The sequence below is a fragment of the Melospiza melodia genome, chromosome 2, assembly GCF_035770615.1.
Source record: "Melospiza melodia melodia isolate bMelMel2 chromosome 2, bMelMel2.pri, whole genome shotgun sequence".
Taxonomy (NCBI): domain Eukaryota; kingdom Metazoa; phylum Chordata; class Aves; order Passeriformes; family Passerellidae; genus Melospiza; species Melospiza melodia.
In genome coordinates this window covers 90200403-90215248 of record NC_086195.1, presented here as the reverse complement: position 1 = coordinate 90215248, position 14846 = coordinate 90200403, and the positions used below count along the sequence as shown (strand labels likewise).

At 39.5% G+C, this 14846-nt stretch overlaps 1 long non-coding RNA gene across 1 annotated transcript in view; it reads right to left on the bottom strand.

Annotated features, from left to right (window-relative positions):
* Positions 1-4090: 4090 nt before the first annotated feature.
* The window catches only part of LOC134414565 (uncharacterized), a 50996-nt gene continuing 40240 nt past the window's right edge, over positions 4091-14846 (bottom strand). The window contains exons 3-4 of the long non-coding RNA XR_010026794.1: positions 7921-8040; positions 4091-6622 (exon numbers count right to left, since the gene is read on the bottom strand). This is a non-coding gene — a long non-coding RNA (uncharacterized LOC134414565). The remainder of the gene's footprint in view (positions 6623-7920; positions 8041-14846) is intronic.

The window sequence follows — 14846 nt, the reverse complement described above, 5'->3', positions numbered from 1 at the left end:
AGCTCCCAGGAGCTCTGTGTGACCTTATTCTTTCAGATCATCTAATATTTTAGCTGATAAGTTTGTAGGTATAAGGTGACCCCTACACTGAGTTTTCTTGGATAAGACTTCACTTATGCTACGCATGGTTTGCAGATAAATCTGACAATAACACTATACATGTTTCCAAGCCAATGCACACACAGTCCCAGACCCTTAAACTGAGCTCCTTGTTGGAAGTTCAGATTTCCACAGACCCTAAACCCGGTGCCTCATAGGCAGCCAGCAACCATTTGCATATTCGCATCATCACCCTCGGGTTATGTTCACATCCTTTAGGTTATGTTCATATGTTAATCTGTTCAATGGACCTAGATATTAGAACACAGCATCTTAACAGCAGTTATGTTACTGACACTACTAGAAAGCTGAAAATCTCTCATCTAGCTTCACTTCGCTGCCTGAGATTTCTTCAGCACTTGAGCTACAGAAAGATCCATGCCTTTTCTCTTTGCTGTTTAAATATATTGACGTGCTGCCCTCTTGCTCTTTAGTTTGCTTCCTCATGCACTGCTCCCAAGCTGTTGACTTCTCAGAGAAAATAAGGGAAAAGCTAACCCTGGCAGTGAGCCTCCGAAGTTCAGGCACCTGGCTTAGGAATGCAGCCTCCCTGGTTTCCCTTCAGGGTTTTTGGAGAGGTATGAAAATCTGAGGAGGACAACAGAAGTGTCTGTTTGTTAGTTCTGCTCTGGAACACTCCCTGGAAGTGTCAGAAACTTTGCATTGCCTTTTCAAGGGCTTTATTGAAGTCTCCTGAGTTACCTAACTTGCATGAAAATACCCTTCCAGATTTCCATCAGAGAATAGAATTTTGGTAGAGCCTAAAATTTATTCAAAACATGTCAGGATGGATGGACTTTAGAAGAGTCCATTTAGAGATATAAAATTTCAGCATGTACCACTCAAGTATCCAGGAGCTTTTAAGCCGCCTGTTATGAGGACAGCAATCTATCCAAGCTCTCCTTTCCAACCACCACCACCACCCTCACAACTTCAGAATGTTCAGCATGATGTTGCTTTCTTATCAAGAATTCTCAGCAGTCACATGGTCAGGAAGGCATTTTTTCTTTAGAAACCCCTGTGAGTTGGTGGCTTATCTGAATTTCCCGGTCACAAAACAAAAATTTTAACGGCCTTAGTATTATTCAGATCAAGGAAGGAAGGAAGATATGAATCTTCAATCAGTTCTGGGTGAAATGCATCATATTAGTGATGTATTGGACAAGATCAGATCTTGTTCAGCATTCACTACCAGTTAAAAAAGGCACTTTCACTTCCTAGTCTGCTGACACAGAGAAAACACTGGGAAAAATTCTGCCTAGTATTTTAGCCAAACTGTGGGAAGCCATTGGTGCAAGTTCTGTGCCAGATGGGTAAGTGAGAAGCAAAGGGCAAAAGAACAACATGGAGAGGGTAAGAAGAAGGATATATAGAGGCTAAGCAAATGTAGAAATGAGACATGTGGGAAGCAGTAAGACATTTCATAAAACTGAGCTGTGAAAAATTAAGAGGCAGAAAAATAGTAAGAGAATATAGAGGCTAGAAAACTGGGAGGACATGGAGACTGTACCTGGATGTTCATTTACCTCCTGCAAGGGCAGAACATGAACAAAATTCATTATTATTTTGGACCGAGTAAACAAAAGTGCTGCAGTAGAAGGACAGTACTTATTGTTCCTGTACTTGCAGTCAAAGTGAGCAGCTGACCAGCAAAGCACAGATGATTTTGCATGCCAGAAGACTTAAAGACGTCCAGACCATCGAGAGAGATTTACAAAAGAAGCCAGACTCGATTCTTACACGTTTTGCAATAAAGCCTGGGAGATTAGTAGTGACCTCTCCCACACCAATGCTGCACAGCTGTGCACACATCAGTTCATCCTCCAAAATGTTAACACTTGTTCACTTCAGTGGGAAAACTGGGATATTTCTCTTTTCTTGCTGATTTGGCCTGTGCTTGATGCTTATTGAATCTTTTTTTCTTACAATACTATAATTTGATAGTTTTTTCTCAGCTAGCATCTTGTCATAAGCTAAAAACATTTTAAAAAAACATTTTAAAACTACTTGTGGCTAAGTAAACAGCATAAATACTGCAAAGCTCGCCCTTGTTTAGAATATTTCAAGGGCTGTAACGATCTTGGAACTGAGATGGTTGATGTAGCTTGAAAAATGAATAAAAGTGTGTCATTAGGAGCAAGATGCAGATGTAGTGAGATTTTGTTCATCACTTTTTGAGTCATTTTCACACGTGTATGTTATGTGGGTGCTCTAGAAGCTGAGAAACAGCCCAGAACAAAACTTCCTCTTCATTATCACTAAGCTGTGAAGAGGAGTAGGAAGAATTGGGAAATGCATGCCTTAATGTTATTTCAAGTACATTTTTCATGAAATAGATTGAGTAGGAGAGATAAAAAGTTCCTACAGAGAACACTAGATGTATGAGTATAGCAGAAGAAAAAATTCTGCAGCTCTGTCTAGACTACTGTTTATGTAGTCTTCTAAATTAATTTGGTATATTGCCAACTCATTCTACTTAACACTCACCTTGGAAAATTATGTTACAGCCATTTTATAAAGCCATGTGTTTAAATCTTAAAGCTTTGGATGCATGATGGGTAGGAGATGATCTCACAGAGTCTTGCTCCAAAGCACAGGCTTGATTTAAGCTGATGACTTTGATCCCATCTCAATCAGCAGGGCCACAATCATAGATGCAATTAAATGCATTGTGGAACTGGGACCCAACTAACCTTTTCTTATTCAAGCTCCCAAAAACATTTCTTACAAAAAAAGTCTATAGTAATGGACATGCACAGGGTGTGACATTGGGAAGACTGAAGTAACCATGATTTTTCTTGTCATCTTTAGAGATCAAAGTCTTTTTGGATGGATCCTCACAGTGAATTGTCAGTGGATTACTGGGACACTTACATGGTGAAATGCAGTGCTAAAAAAACAAATAATAAAATAATTCTGCAATTTTATTTGTTGTAATGAACAAATGTAGAATTTGGTCTCATAGAATATTTTAAATGGTAAATATTACATTTACAGGAGAAGGTTCAGTTTGGGCTCAAAACATTGAGTAGGGAGAGAATTATAGTTTTGCTGGTGCTGCATGTCTCCTACTGTATCTGCACTGAAGGATTCCAGGTGAATATTATGTTACTTTGGCCAAAATACACATTTTCCTTCACTATTGAAAGGCTGTTCCCTAACTTAAAGAAAATTGATGTTTTCAAACCTTGCTCTTTGTATTAAAGACTTGAAGGAGAAGCAATTTAAAGTTTTGCTGAGAACAAAATAAATCATTTTATCTTCTGTAGTGTGAGGATTTCTGAGGACATCACCCAGATAAGCCATTAGGTACAGGCACACAGAAGGCAACACAGTTGGTATTGTTTGACATCCCTGTGACTTTTAATCTTTGTTTAAGCACTCAGTACCAGGGATGTTCTTCTTGTTATTTACACACTCACAAAGAATATCCTGACCACTGACAACCTGATGTGTCACTATTTACAATTCTGACAGGGGATTTCTTGAAAAGATCTCTTTTTGTGACCTGAAAACCCTACTTCTAAGCCTGGCGATCAAATCAACTTTTGCTCAGTTCAAGATAATTTTCAGTTTTACTCTGACGGTTGTCTTACTCCTGGTTGAAAACCACTGCCTGTCACAGGGCACAAGTGGTTCTTATCTGCAGTGACACCTCAGTCATCCTGGAAAATGCACACATGCCTCAGGGCAGAGTTGCTCATTCATCCCTGGGCACTTCCATTTTGAATGACTCTGGCTTAGTGTCCTCTAAAACAAAGAATGTAAAATCCATCAGAGCCCAGGATGTTCCTGTGTAGTGCTGACCAGGGCCACTCTGAACGCAGCACAGGATGACCAAAGAGAGCCTCATCTCCACCCCAGCTGCTCCCCAACTCTTCCCACCTGCATGCTGTCAGAGAGAAAGCAGAATCAAAATGGAGCTGGCTCTCTTTTGAGGTGAACCTTTGCTCTGAATAAAGTTGCCCCAGTGGAAAAAGGGATGTATTCCTCAGTTTTAGAAAGACTTTATTTTGTTAAGGGAAAAATTGGACTCAGTTCCACTGCAACAGACCTGTCATGACACCTGCAAAGACCAAGTCAAAGATAATTGCAGAGATTTCTATGTTTTTGAAGATATTCTGGAATCTACTATGATATTCCAATAGTATTTATGCAATTCTAAGAAGATGTGTAAGAATTTTAATTGACTTTCAAGTCACAAGTTTTACTTTGTGAATACCTGAAAAGCTCATTACCGTATACACTTCAAATTGTATTTCACCTAGAGGTCATTATAGACTCTCAAAGAAAATTTTTTATGACATGCCACACTGTAAAGGCAGCTACTCCATTTCTGCAAACCATAGAGTGTGCATGGAGGGTTCTTGTGTTTGGGTTGGATGTCCAAGATGCATTTTAAACTACATTTCATAATGCCCTCCAGGAATGTGTACACTCTGGTAATGATTTTACTGAGAATATATATGTTAACTTTGGTATAATCACTATCTTTAATGCATAAAGCATTTCCATTTTTTTCCCCCCAGGAGTCAGAGAAAGGCCACAGAAAAACTTGTGCAGGTAATATAGACTCACAGAATAATCTTGTTTGTATTCCCTTCATTGGGGTGTTATGGTAGAGAATACACAGGGAAAACCTTTGCAGTGGAGCTGATGGATTGTGATGCCAAGCCTTGACTCTGCAGGACCATACAAGATCCATCATGATTTATACTAATCCCTATATCACAGAAAGGCAAACAATGAAGTTCAGTCTATTTGTCACAGCCCATCACTTGCAGTAGCAAAACTCTCCTGTGGGAGAGAGTAGAAATCACACAGGACCTAACAACAGAAGGATGACATTAATTTCTATCCCCTCAGTCATCTGCAATTCTTCATGTTTTCTCAGGGAAGTGTGAATGAAGTCCCAGTGCCCCAAAACAGCCTGTGATGTTCCGTGTATTTTGTGGTAACATCAGGCTGGAAAAAGTGAGGGGCAAGCACAGGCAAGAGGTTGTTCTTCAGTATGGCAATCCTCCTGATCTATTTTTCCCTTGGAACAAAGCCTTGGACAACCACCTTGTGCTTATGCACATGCTGTGGCCTGCTCTCTGACTCCTCACATCCAAGCAGCAAGGATAAAGGCCTGGGCTGCTCCACACTAGAAGTCAGGCTGAGGTGACTCAGGCATGATCCTCAGTCCATAGCTAAGTTCAACCTGTGCGCCACCAGAAATGGAAATACATCTCTAATAGCCTGAGTTTCAAAATCTGCACACTCCAACAACTTTGAAAACAAACATCTGTTAAGGAGTCTGAGATGTGTCTCTTCACAGTATTAGTCACATTAATGGCCTGAGCAATCCAAGAACAACTTGTTTTCCACCAGCTCTAATATTGCCTCCTTCCTCCCTCCCCATGTGGCTCTTTATGACAGGGACCTCACTGTCCTCCTTGTGTTGCACTGAAACTCACTGAAGTCATTGCTGAGTTAACACAATTTCAATTCCTCCATTTTTAATCTTCATATTTTAACCATTGGTACACCTACAATCAAGAAATTTTTCTCAAGGTCTGTTTTTAACTAAACCCAGACCTCTTGAGTTGAAAATCTTGGTCCAAGTTTCAGATTCCCACATCTTTTATTTCCGTTGCTTGCATCACACTGGAAAAGTGCAGTACATTCAGTTCATATCTTAGAATGAAAGAAAAAATATCTAGCCAAAAAACCCCAACCAACCAAAAAAACAAACAAAACAAACAAAAAAAACCAATATGCCAAAATTCATTATCTTACCATTCTGGAAATATGTGCTCAACTGAAGCTGTTTGTGCTCAATAAAGAGCTTCTGTGGTTTGTTTGGGTTTGTTTTCAGTGCCAAATACTTAATGAGTTCTCAACTTTCTCCAAGCTATTTGTAACCAGTGCACATTACATAGAGCGCAGTCAGGTGGTGGCTAATGCCTCTAACATTTCTGTTCAACAGTCATAAGGGCTTCATCAAAGCCCTAAGTTGCTGTAAGAAAGTGGATAAACAAAATGTATTCTGATTCAAAGTCCTGTTTTCAAGTGGTAAAGGGAAAGGAAGTTTCTTACTTTTTTTTTCCCCCATTCAAATAGCTTGTTCAGGGAAACTAAGGAAGGTAAGGATATTTTTGCTTGCAAATGATTATATTGGCCACGGTTTCCAAGTTAAGCAAGATACATTGAACTCTTTCTGCAGTTTAGGTTGCTCTCACTTTTGTTTCTACCAGGACTAATTAGGTACATTGCAAACAACTTTTGAAATGAAAGAGTAATCACAGTGTTCTCCACTTCTCAGTATCTCCGGAGCAGAGCAAAGTACAGAGAGAAGTTGTTTATCTTCATTATAGCCAGAAGAACATCTTCTGTTCAGAGATAAGGGAAAATAGATTAAAACTGTGGGGTTTTTTATTTACAATTTCTTTTCAGATTGTCACACATACTCTAACACTGGCATTCCTGTATAATATCAGATGGTCTGTATCATTGATGAAAGGCACCCCAGCGCTGTTTTCTGCAAAAAAAAAAAAAAAAAAAAAAAAAAAAGTGAGTTTTTTGGGGTTTTTTTTGTCTCATATCTACAGAAATCTTTAACTGCTATAGTTCTATACCCACATTAAATTGAGATTCATTTCCTCAACTGGGCTACAGCATTAGAGACTGTAGCAGTTAGAGGCACCCCAGGTTGGTTATTATCTGGATGCTTGTTCTGAGAAGCATTTGTGGGGTTTGGTCAGACCCTGTCCAGCCCCACTGTCTGTCCCCTGGGATGCACTCCTCAAACCCTCTGGTTTTTCAAAACTCAGCTCAGCAGCTACCAGTGCTCATGTAGTTTAAATTCTGGATGGCTGGCATATGTAAAACTAGTCATATCTTTGTATCTGTTCTCCAGATCACAGGAAAATAAAGTTAATGCCATTTATTCTTTTAATATTTAAACAAAAGATGGCACAGGTTCAGAAGAAGAGCTAAGCATGGGCCAAACAGGCGTCATGTCTTTAGAAGGGGCCATAAACCATCAAAGATCCCCAAAGCACCCTCAGACTCTTTTCTGGGGTCTTCCACTAGAGGATTCCACATGATCCACAGCATTGCATCAGACAGTGCAAAACTCTCTCCTCCAGGGGAGGTACCTGCATGTTCCCACCTGAACCTGACCACACATTAACCCATTAAACTTATTCTTTTGTGACCCATATGAGTCTTGGTGTCTGACTCAAAAATATGCACTTCACAGTTCCACAGATACATTTGAACTTGCTCCAAACCCAGCAACATTTTAATGTCGCTTCAGCACTATAAATCTTTATCCCAGTCTATTTCAGGCTATTTCCAAATACCTTAGCACCAGGCTCTTTCCAAAACCTTAGCACCATGCTCCATGGTACAGGGAAAAGCTGGTGTCTTAGTAGTGCAAGGAACTATATGGTGACATTGTGTCCAAAGATACGGACAATTCATGACAGCTACATGAAATGTAGAAGGTTCACACAGATGACTCCCTAAAAGGTACCTAAATAGTTCCCATCCTCCAGAGTCCACATCCAAATTATCTGCAACGTAATTTCATTCAAGTCAATAGAGACAGTTGAAGTCAATGGAGGGTACAACAGAGATTAATTTGTCCCTTAAAGCTTTAATAACAGGAAATTACCATCTGGCTCTACATGCCTACTTTATTAAATTTTTATAAGACACAGAGTGACAGTTTTTATAGAAAGAAAGATTATTATTGCACACCATCTAAGCATCTGTCCTCAAAACTGGGCTTTATTCAGCAGGAAGAACATATGTATTGCTTGTTTCACTTACTGATGTCTTTCTTCTTTCATAAATGTAGATGGCTTGTATTTATATAGTTGATGTCAGTAAAGTCTCAGTTCCCATAATCTTCATTCCAAGCAAGTGATGCAATGCCCGAAGCAAAAATTTCTATTTAAAATATATATAAATAAATTTAAAAAGTATTCCATCAAGGATCACATGTCCAGAGCAACGGACGTAATTTATTGTCTTTCTGTACTTTTGCCTTTTCCATTTTGTGGAAATGTAATTGATTTGCTAAGTCATGACATATGAAGAAGGCATATTTCCTCGCAGGGGTTTAGCTATAGGGGTTCAGCTATAAGGGTTCATCCCCATATGAAGAGAAATTGTATAGCCATTTACAGTTAAGAGAAATTGTATATAAAAACAAACAAAAAAACAAAACAAAACTCAAAAAACAAACAAACAAAAACCTCACAAAAACAAAACAATAACCACCAAAAAAAAAACCAAAAAAAACCTAAAGAAAAAACCCAACCACACAAAACCCAGGAAATTTACCCTTTCACAGAAAATGTGAATTTTCACTAGCAACCTATAATGTGAAAGCAATAGTTTAAGGTCAAGAACAGTAGTTACATCAAATAAATTCACTAGTGATGTTCTGACCCCTCCAAGAGCAAGTAAGGTATACACAAAGAGCTTAAAGTAGGCACTTCCTTATGTTAAGCCATGTTCACAGAGTCTCAAAGGAGCCCCTTTTCAATGGATTCGTATCTGTAGGCACCAAATTGCAGGTGGCTTCATTGCTGCTGAAGAGGAGACCATAATGCCGTGTTTGGGATGCCATCTACCTCCTGACCCTCTTTAAAACTGTGTAAAGTTCGACTCTTTCCCACCCGTTGTGAAGATATCTTGGGCTTCATTCGGGATAAATTTGCATGTGTGAGGCTAAAAGCAGAAGTTTAAGACATTTTAAATTTCATTAAGTGAAATTACAAAGGCTATTTCTTACAGCGAATACAGGTGTTTTTACAAGAAAACTATGGCAGAGCTGGTTTCCTGTGTCTTTGTATACAAACCATATTTGAGAGCATGATTCAGTGGGCAGGAAACTGAGCCACTGAAACAAAAACCCCAGAAAACACAAACTTTATTAGAAAGGCTAACAATTGCTATTCTCCTTTTAATGGTCTAACTTTGTAACATGATTATGATGGGATTTACCAGAATTACTTCCATGCATACAGGAAGCAGCCCATTCCCCACTTCACCATCTGCAGTGTCATGCTGGGTTTTTAATAGAATTCTGTGGGCATGATATAATTGCAAATCTAGTAAGGAGTTTGTATTTGGAATATTTGTCATAATCCAATGTGTAAAGTTTTACTAGAGTCTATTCAGAAACCTCTGAGTTACAAGCAGCCAGAAGCCAGAAAAGTGCTAATTAAGGCATACAACAAAATATCAATCAAGAGATCCAGGGGAGGAGAAGGGAAAGAAACTACTTCAATTAGTCACACCATTATGTGGCATCCAGCATAGCCTGAAAGAAAAAGTTAGCTGTACTGATGAAACAGCCAAGGAAAATAGCTAGGAGACCTCTCTGGCAAGGAGTATGAGTGTAGGGACCACAAGTGGATTCTGTAGATCCACATGAGCTTCTAACAAAGACCATTTGCAGAAGAAAACACTCAGCACAGAGAGCATTGTGCATGAGCTGTTTCAAGAGTACCTCCCCACATTTGCTTTCCCAAGCCTCATGTTTGAATTATAATCACAACAGGGAAGTTAAACATGCCATACTACAGAAAGCAATGGTTAATTACTCTGTAAGCCTCCTTTCACTATTGGATAAATCATCATGCTTCCCTCTGTGGGTCCCTCCACCACCTCTAAAAGGCAGCAGTGGAAATGTCCCCATCTGTGCTGTGCACTTGGGCTCCATTGTCTGAGCCCTTCAGCCCATACTGCTTGTATGAGACCCAAACAGATGCATTGCTGATTCTTGTCTTCATCCCCCTTAAAGTGTGTCAATGGGAATCACACCTCCAACAGTGTGTGTTCCCAGAATTCCTCTTGTGACCCCATGTAGGCCTCCTGGCCCATGCTACTTGCAACCAACATTTGTCATTTATCACTGTCTGATGCAAGGAATTTTTCCCATAGCAGCAGCCCTCAGAGGAATGGGCTGGTTGTCAGGACAAAAGGGTTCAGATGGTATTTTGCTGAAGTGCTTTCTGTCAATCACATTAGCAATTATGGATTGGGTTGGGGTTTTATTTTTATCTTTCTTCTCCTGGAAATTCTAATTCATATGCATTTTATTAAAAATCTGCTTTGCCAAGGAATCAAATTACTCCATTCTTTCCTTGGGAATTCTAGAAAGTCACTCCTTTCTGTTCCCCTCTTTGAGAGTAGAGCCAATGCCTCCCACCAGAACATCAGCATTTGCCCATGTGACAGACTGGTCTATTAATGATTAATGACTCAGAACATTTGATCATTTGTGGGAGGGGCAGGGTGCTTTGCTGAAGCCATGTTTGCACCCCTGCAAGAGGGGAAAGAGGTGAGGTTTCGAGTGTCTGATGGCCAGCCAGAGGGGCTGAACAATCACCACTGGAGCTACAAACTGGTTTTGAGGCCGATAAGAGGCTGATCCTATAAGGTGAGATGGTGCTTTTCATCATTCCAGTTGCCCTCCCTTACATAAGCCACTCAGTTGTAAAGCTCCCCTCACATCTCCACCTGGGAAAGGTCCTGAGGGTTTTCATCCCTCCTGATGGGGCATTCCTGGCTCAACTGCACCGATGTGAGAGGCAGCTGCCATGTCTTAGGAGGTGTCACAAACCATCAAAGACCCCAAAGTGCCCCCAGACTCATTTCTGAGGCTTTCCACCAGGCTTTCTGAGGCTTGCCCCCAGGGGAGGTGCCTGGGTGCTCCCAAGGAGCCCGAGTGTATTTGACCAAGGGATATCAAAGATGCAACAATCAAGTCTCATCCCAAGATCTGGGATGGTGCTTATGTATCTTTCTACTCTCATTCTTTCTTTCTCTTTCTTTTCTTTATGCGCTTTCTTAAGTAATATTTTTATGCTTTCATATTGACATATTACTGTAGATAACAGTGAGGAAAATGGCTACATACCTGCTTTCCATTGCAACTAAATTGTTCTAAAATAAACCCTACATGTGTATATTTACAAACACTGATCATCCAGTCTCCTTCCACTCTAACCCACCCAAGGGACCTGTTAACATGAACCTGGGCTACTCTCACCTTCTGGAGTGGGTTGTAACAGCCCACACTATTTTAATTATACCATCAGCTTTCTGGGACATTGGCCTGCTAACTGGCAGCCAGTTTTAATGACAGGCACTGCAATATTTTATGCAGCAAAATCCTGCATGGCCAGTTATCAAAATACACAAAACCAATATGAGGTCTTGTGAAATTCCCTCCAAAACATTAAAGGTGGTCATTCTCTTTTATTAGAACAAAACAGAGAGAAGGCTGCAAGATGAAGCAGTTTGGATTTTTTTTTTTTGGGGGGGGAGGCGTTGCATAGTATGCATTCAATAGACAATCAGGGCCTCTGTCATCTCTACTTTTCAGAACCTCTTTCCATCACACAGCATTTTCAGTGTTTCAGGTATAGCACCAGAGAATGAGATTCCTATTCCAGCTTTATAGTCTTTTTCTTCCTGCAGCAATTTCAGACTGTGCTGAAGGAGAGAAATCTGCTTAGAAGTTTTCTTGGCTTTTTGCATTATGGAAAGATCGTGTCTGGAGAAGTGAACCCACATAGAATCACAGAATCATCATCTGCATCAGCTGAAGTGTGTGGGTTTGTAATGATTTCACAGCACACTGTGCCCACAGTTCAAACTAGAAGATACAGCATTTGCCTTGGGTAAATGTACAAGTCAACAAGGCATTAACTCTCTTGTGAGGATTGGCATGACCTCTGCATCACTGTCAAAATCCCATTTTCCTTCTAATCTATGCCTTCTGAAAGTTTTTTCATCAACATTGTGATCTTGACATTTTTTATTTGAAAGCTATAAACCACATTAAAAAATTGCAGGACTAGCATTAAGGAAAAATATGCCTAGAAATAGTTTGGAACCCTAATAAATACATGAAATATGAGGAAGGCTCAGTAATTCTATAACAATAGAATTATACAACTCAGCAGGACCATGATGACATCACTCCATCTCTAGTTAAATTTCAGATTCAGAGTCTGACAGCAGCAGAATGACATGTCTGCATTGCTGAAGGAGATGTTTCATACTTTTGTTGCTAAAAAAACAGATTTGGAGTTCTCAGATCTTTAGGACAGGAAGAAATTACTCTTTCCCTGATGTCCTGAACAAAAATAGGTCCTTAAGGATGAGTCTAATTCTGCAATGTGAGCCTTGTTCAGTAGAAGTTTCATTTTGAGGTCTTTAACAAATAAATACTTGTCGGTGTGAGTTAGTCTTACCAAGGCAGATAATCAGTGTAGAAACAAATACTGGCCTTGTCCTTTACTTGCAGGGGTGCAAGAAAAAGGATCTGAGCCTGATCTGAGCCAAAACATTTCTAAATGCAGTTTGGAGATGTCTCACATAGGAGAGAAGAAAGGCAGTGTCTGTGTAGCTCCTAGAGCTACACTACTGCTCTGCCACCACTGACAAAACTGAAGGAAACTGGAGAGAATACTGATCTTCACTAATACTGAGCTTTGTGCTTAGCATGAGATTATCTGACCCATCCATACTTCAGAAATAACTGCTTTTCCTTCCAGTTCCTCACTTTTTATGTGTTATTTTTTTAGTACGTCACAATTTTGTCTTTCCATAGAACCCATCCCTCTCTTTAATTGTCCCTCTCTTTAGTCACCCCAAATATTACATGGATATGCATCTATTGCATTTACAAGGAATTAAAGCACTTTCTCTTGCTCATAGCTTTTTAAGCCTGGTGCCTGTAATCTGCTCTTTTTCAAACTTTTAGCCAATGATCTTTATTGGTTTTTACCCTTGAACAAGCTCTCTAAAGGGGTCTTTAGAAGGGGTTTTTCCAGATTTGAGATGTAGGCTCTCATTTGGTCCATATTGTTCAGAAATATCTTTTTGATGTGTGCTCATCCCTCTGGAGTCTGTGGTATGTCAGAGTGTAGACCTGAGGCTGAGCTGGAGCTGTGACATAGCCCTCCACACAGTTGCCTGCTATGGGAACTCAGATAGTTTCCATCCCTCTGTTAAATCGTGGCACAAGGATAGTGCAAGTCAGCTCCTTTCAATTTCTTTAAAGCTTTAGTTCCAGTTCTGCATGCCTGTCCCTGTGAAAGCTTCTATTAACATCAGATGAGCTGGGAGCAAGTCTCACCCACAAACTGCATATCCTGAGCACAGACTCTCATAATAAAGGCACTGTTGGAGGCTGGCAAGTGCTCTTCACTGTCATTCAGAGCCTAACCTCACAGAACCTTTTCTCACTTTGTTACACAATAGCTTCACACTTCATGACTAAGGATGTAAACCAAGTCTTAACTGTATAGAATTTCATGTTGCCCACCTTTACTGCTGTAATGTCAATTAGTAGATGTTTTGAAGATGCAGTAACAGTCATTTACCAGTCCCCACATAAACATGAAAAATTGATCAATTTTCCTTTTAACTTCATTGTATTAGCATTAGATCTCACTGATTTATCAAACACAAAGCAGTGCATTTCTACCACTGCAGTTGTCCCAGTATAATATGAAAAAAATCCTGCTTTGTTTTATTTGAGGTTTTTTGTTTCTTGTTGATTTTGTTGCAGTAGATAAAATCGCTAAAAAAAAAAAGAAGTTCCTGTAATCATGGGAAAGGCCCCGGATGAAAAACATATGATTGTCATTAGATTTTGTCCAATATCTTGAAATAGTCATGAAGTGTGAAGCTCTATGCCATGTCATTTGGTTATTCTAGGACACTTATACAAGCTGGAATTATTAGTAACTGTTGATAAATAACTGGATCATCAGGTCAAAACCAATTTATTAAAAGATTTGGAACAATGAATGAGGGAAAAAGGGTATGGAGAAGAAAAAGGCAGGATTATCCCAACATGAAGGACTTCTGGTGCAACTCAGGATGTTTGTGAGGGCACTGGGAAATTAGAAATCCTGATCAGACCTTCAGACCATTATGGGTAACAGTGCTTAGGGAAAACCCTCATCAACAGCTGCCTGAGGCTATGCTGGTGACCAGAACTATTCCTGAAGGTCAATACCTGCTGGAAGTGCAAGGTGGAAGACATCACTCTGTTTTCCAAGATGTTCTAGTAAAAGAAGCACACAGGGAGAAGGCAAAAGCTACCATAGTTTGGCAGATTGCTACTTGACTGTGTTTACTTCTATAAAATAAATTAATCACATTTCAGTATTTTGGTTCTTTATACCAAATTAATTTCAGACTCCGTGTATGAGTGGAAAAGGGTAATGAAGCACCATTGCTTTCTGTTATGTAAATAGCAGAAATTAAGGGTTTGCACGAGAAAAGACAGAAATAGAAAATAGGTTTTTTAAAATACGGTTCAGGGCATGAAGAGCATTTATTTTAATAGCCTCAAAGGACTGATAGGTGCTAAACAAAATTTAAGACTCATGATCACTTGCATTTCCTAGGAAAAGAGTTGCAAAGTGCCATGCAACATCTCTGCAATTTCTGAGAGGTTATCAGCAGTACAATAAACCCAATATTAATTTAATCCTCATTGCTTTTTCAGCGATCTGAACTAAAACATTTTGGATTTTGGTCACTTCTACAGATAAGGACAGCTCGGAAGAAAAATTTAAAAAGACATTTTCATAAAATTAGGCCAAAGAATCACAATATATTTTTTCTTTCTGGAAACAAGTGATTGGAAGATATCTTTAAAATCTTATAAACTAAAGAGTAGTAGCAATTAGTAGGGTGGCACAGATGTAGCTGAAACT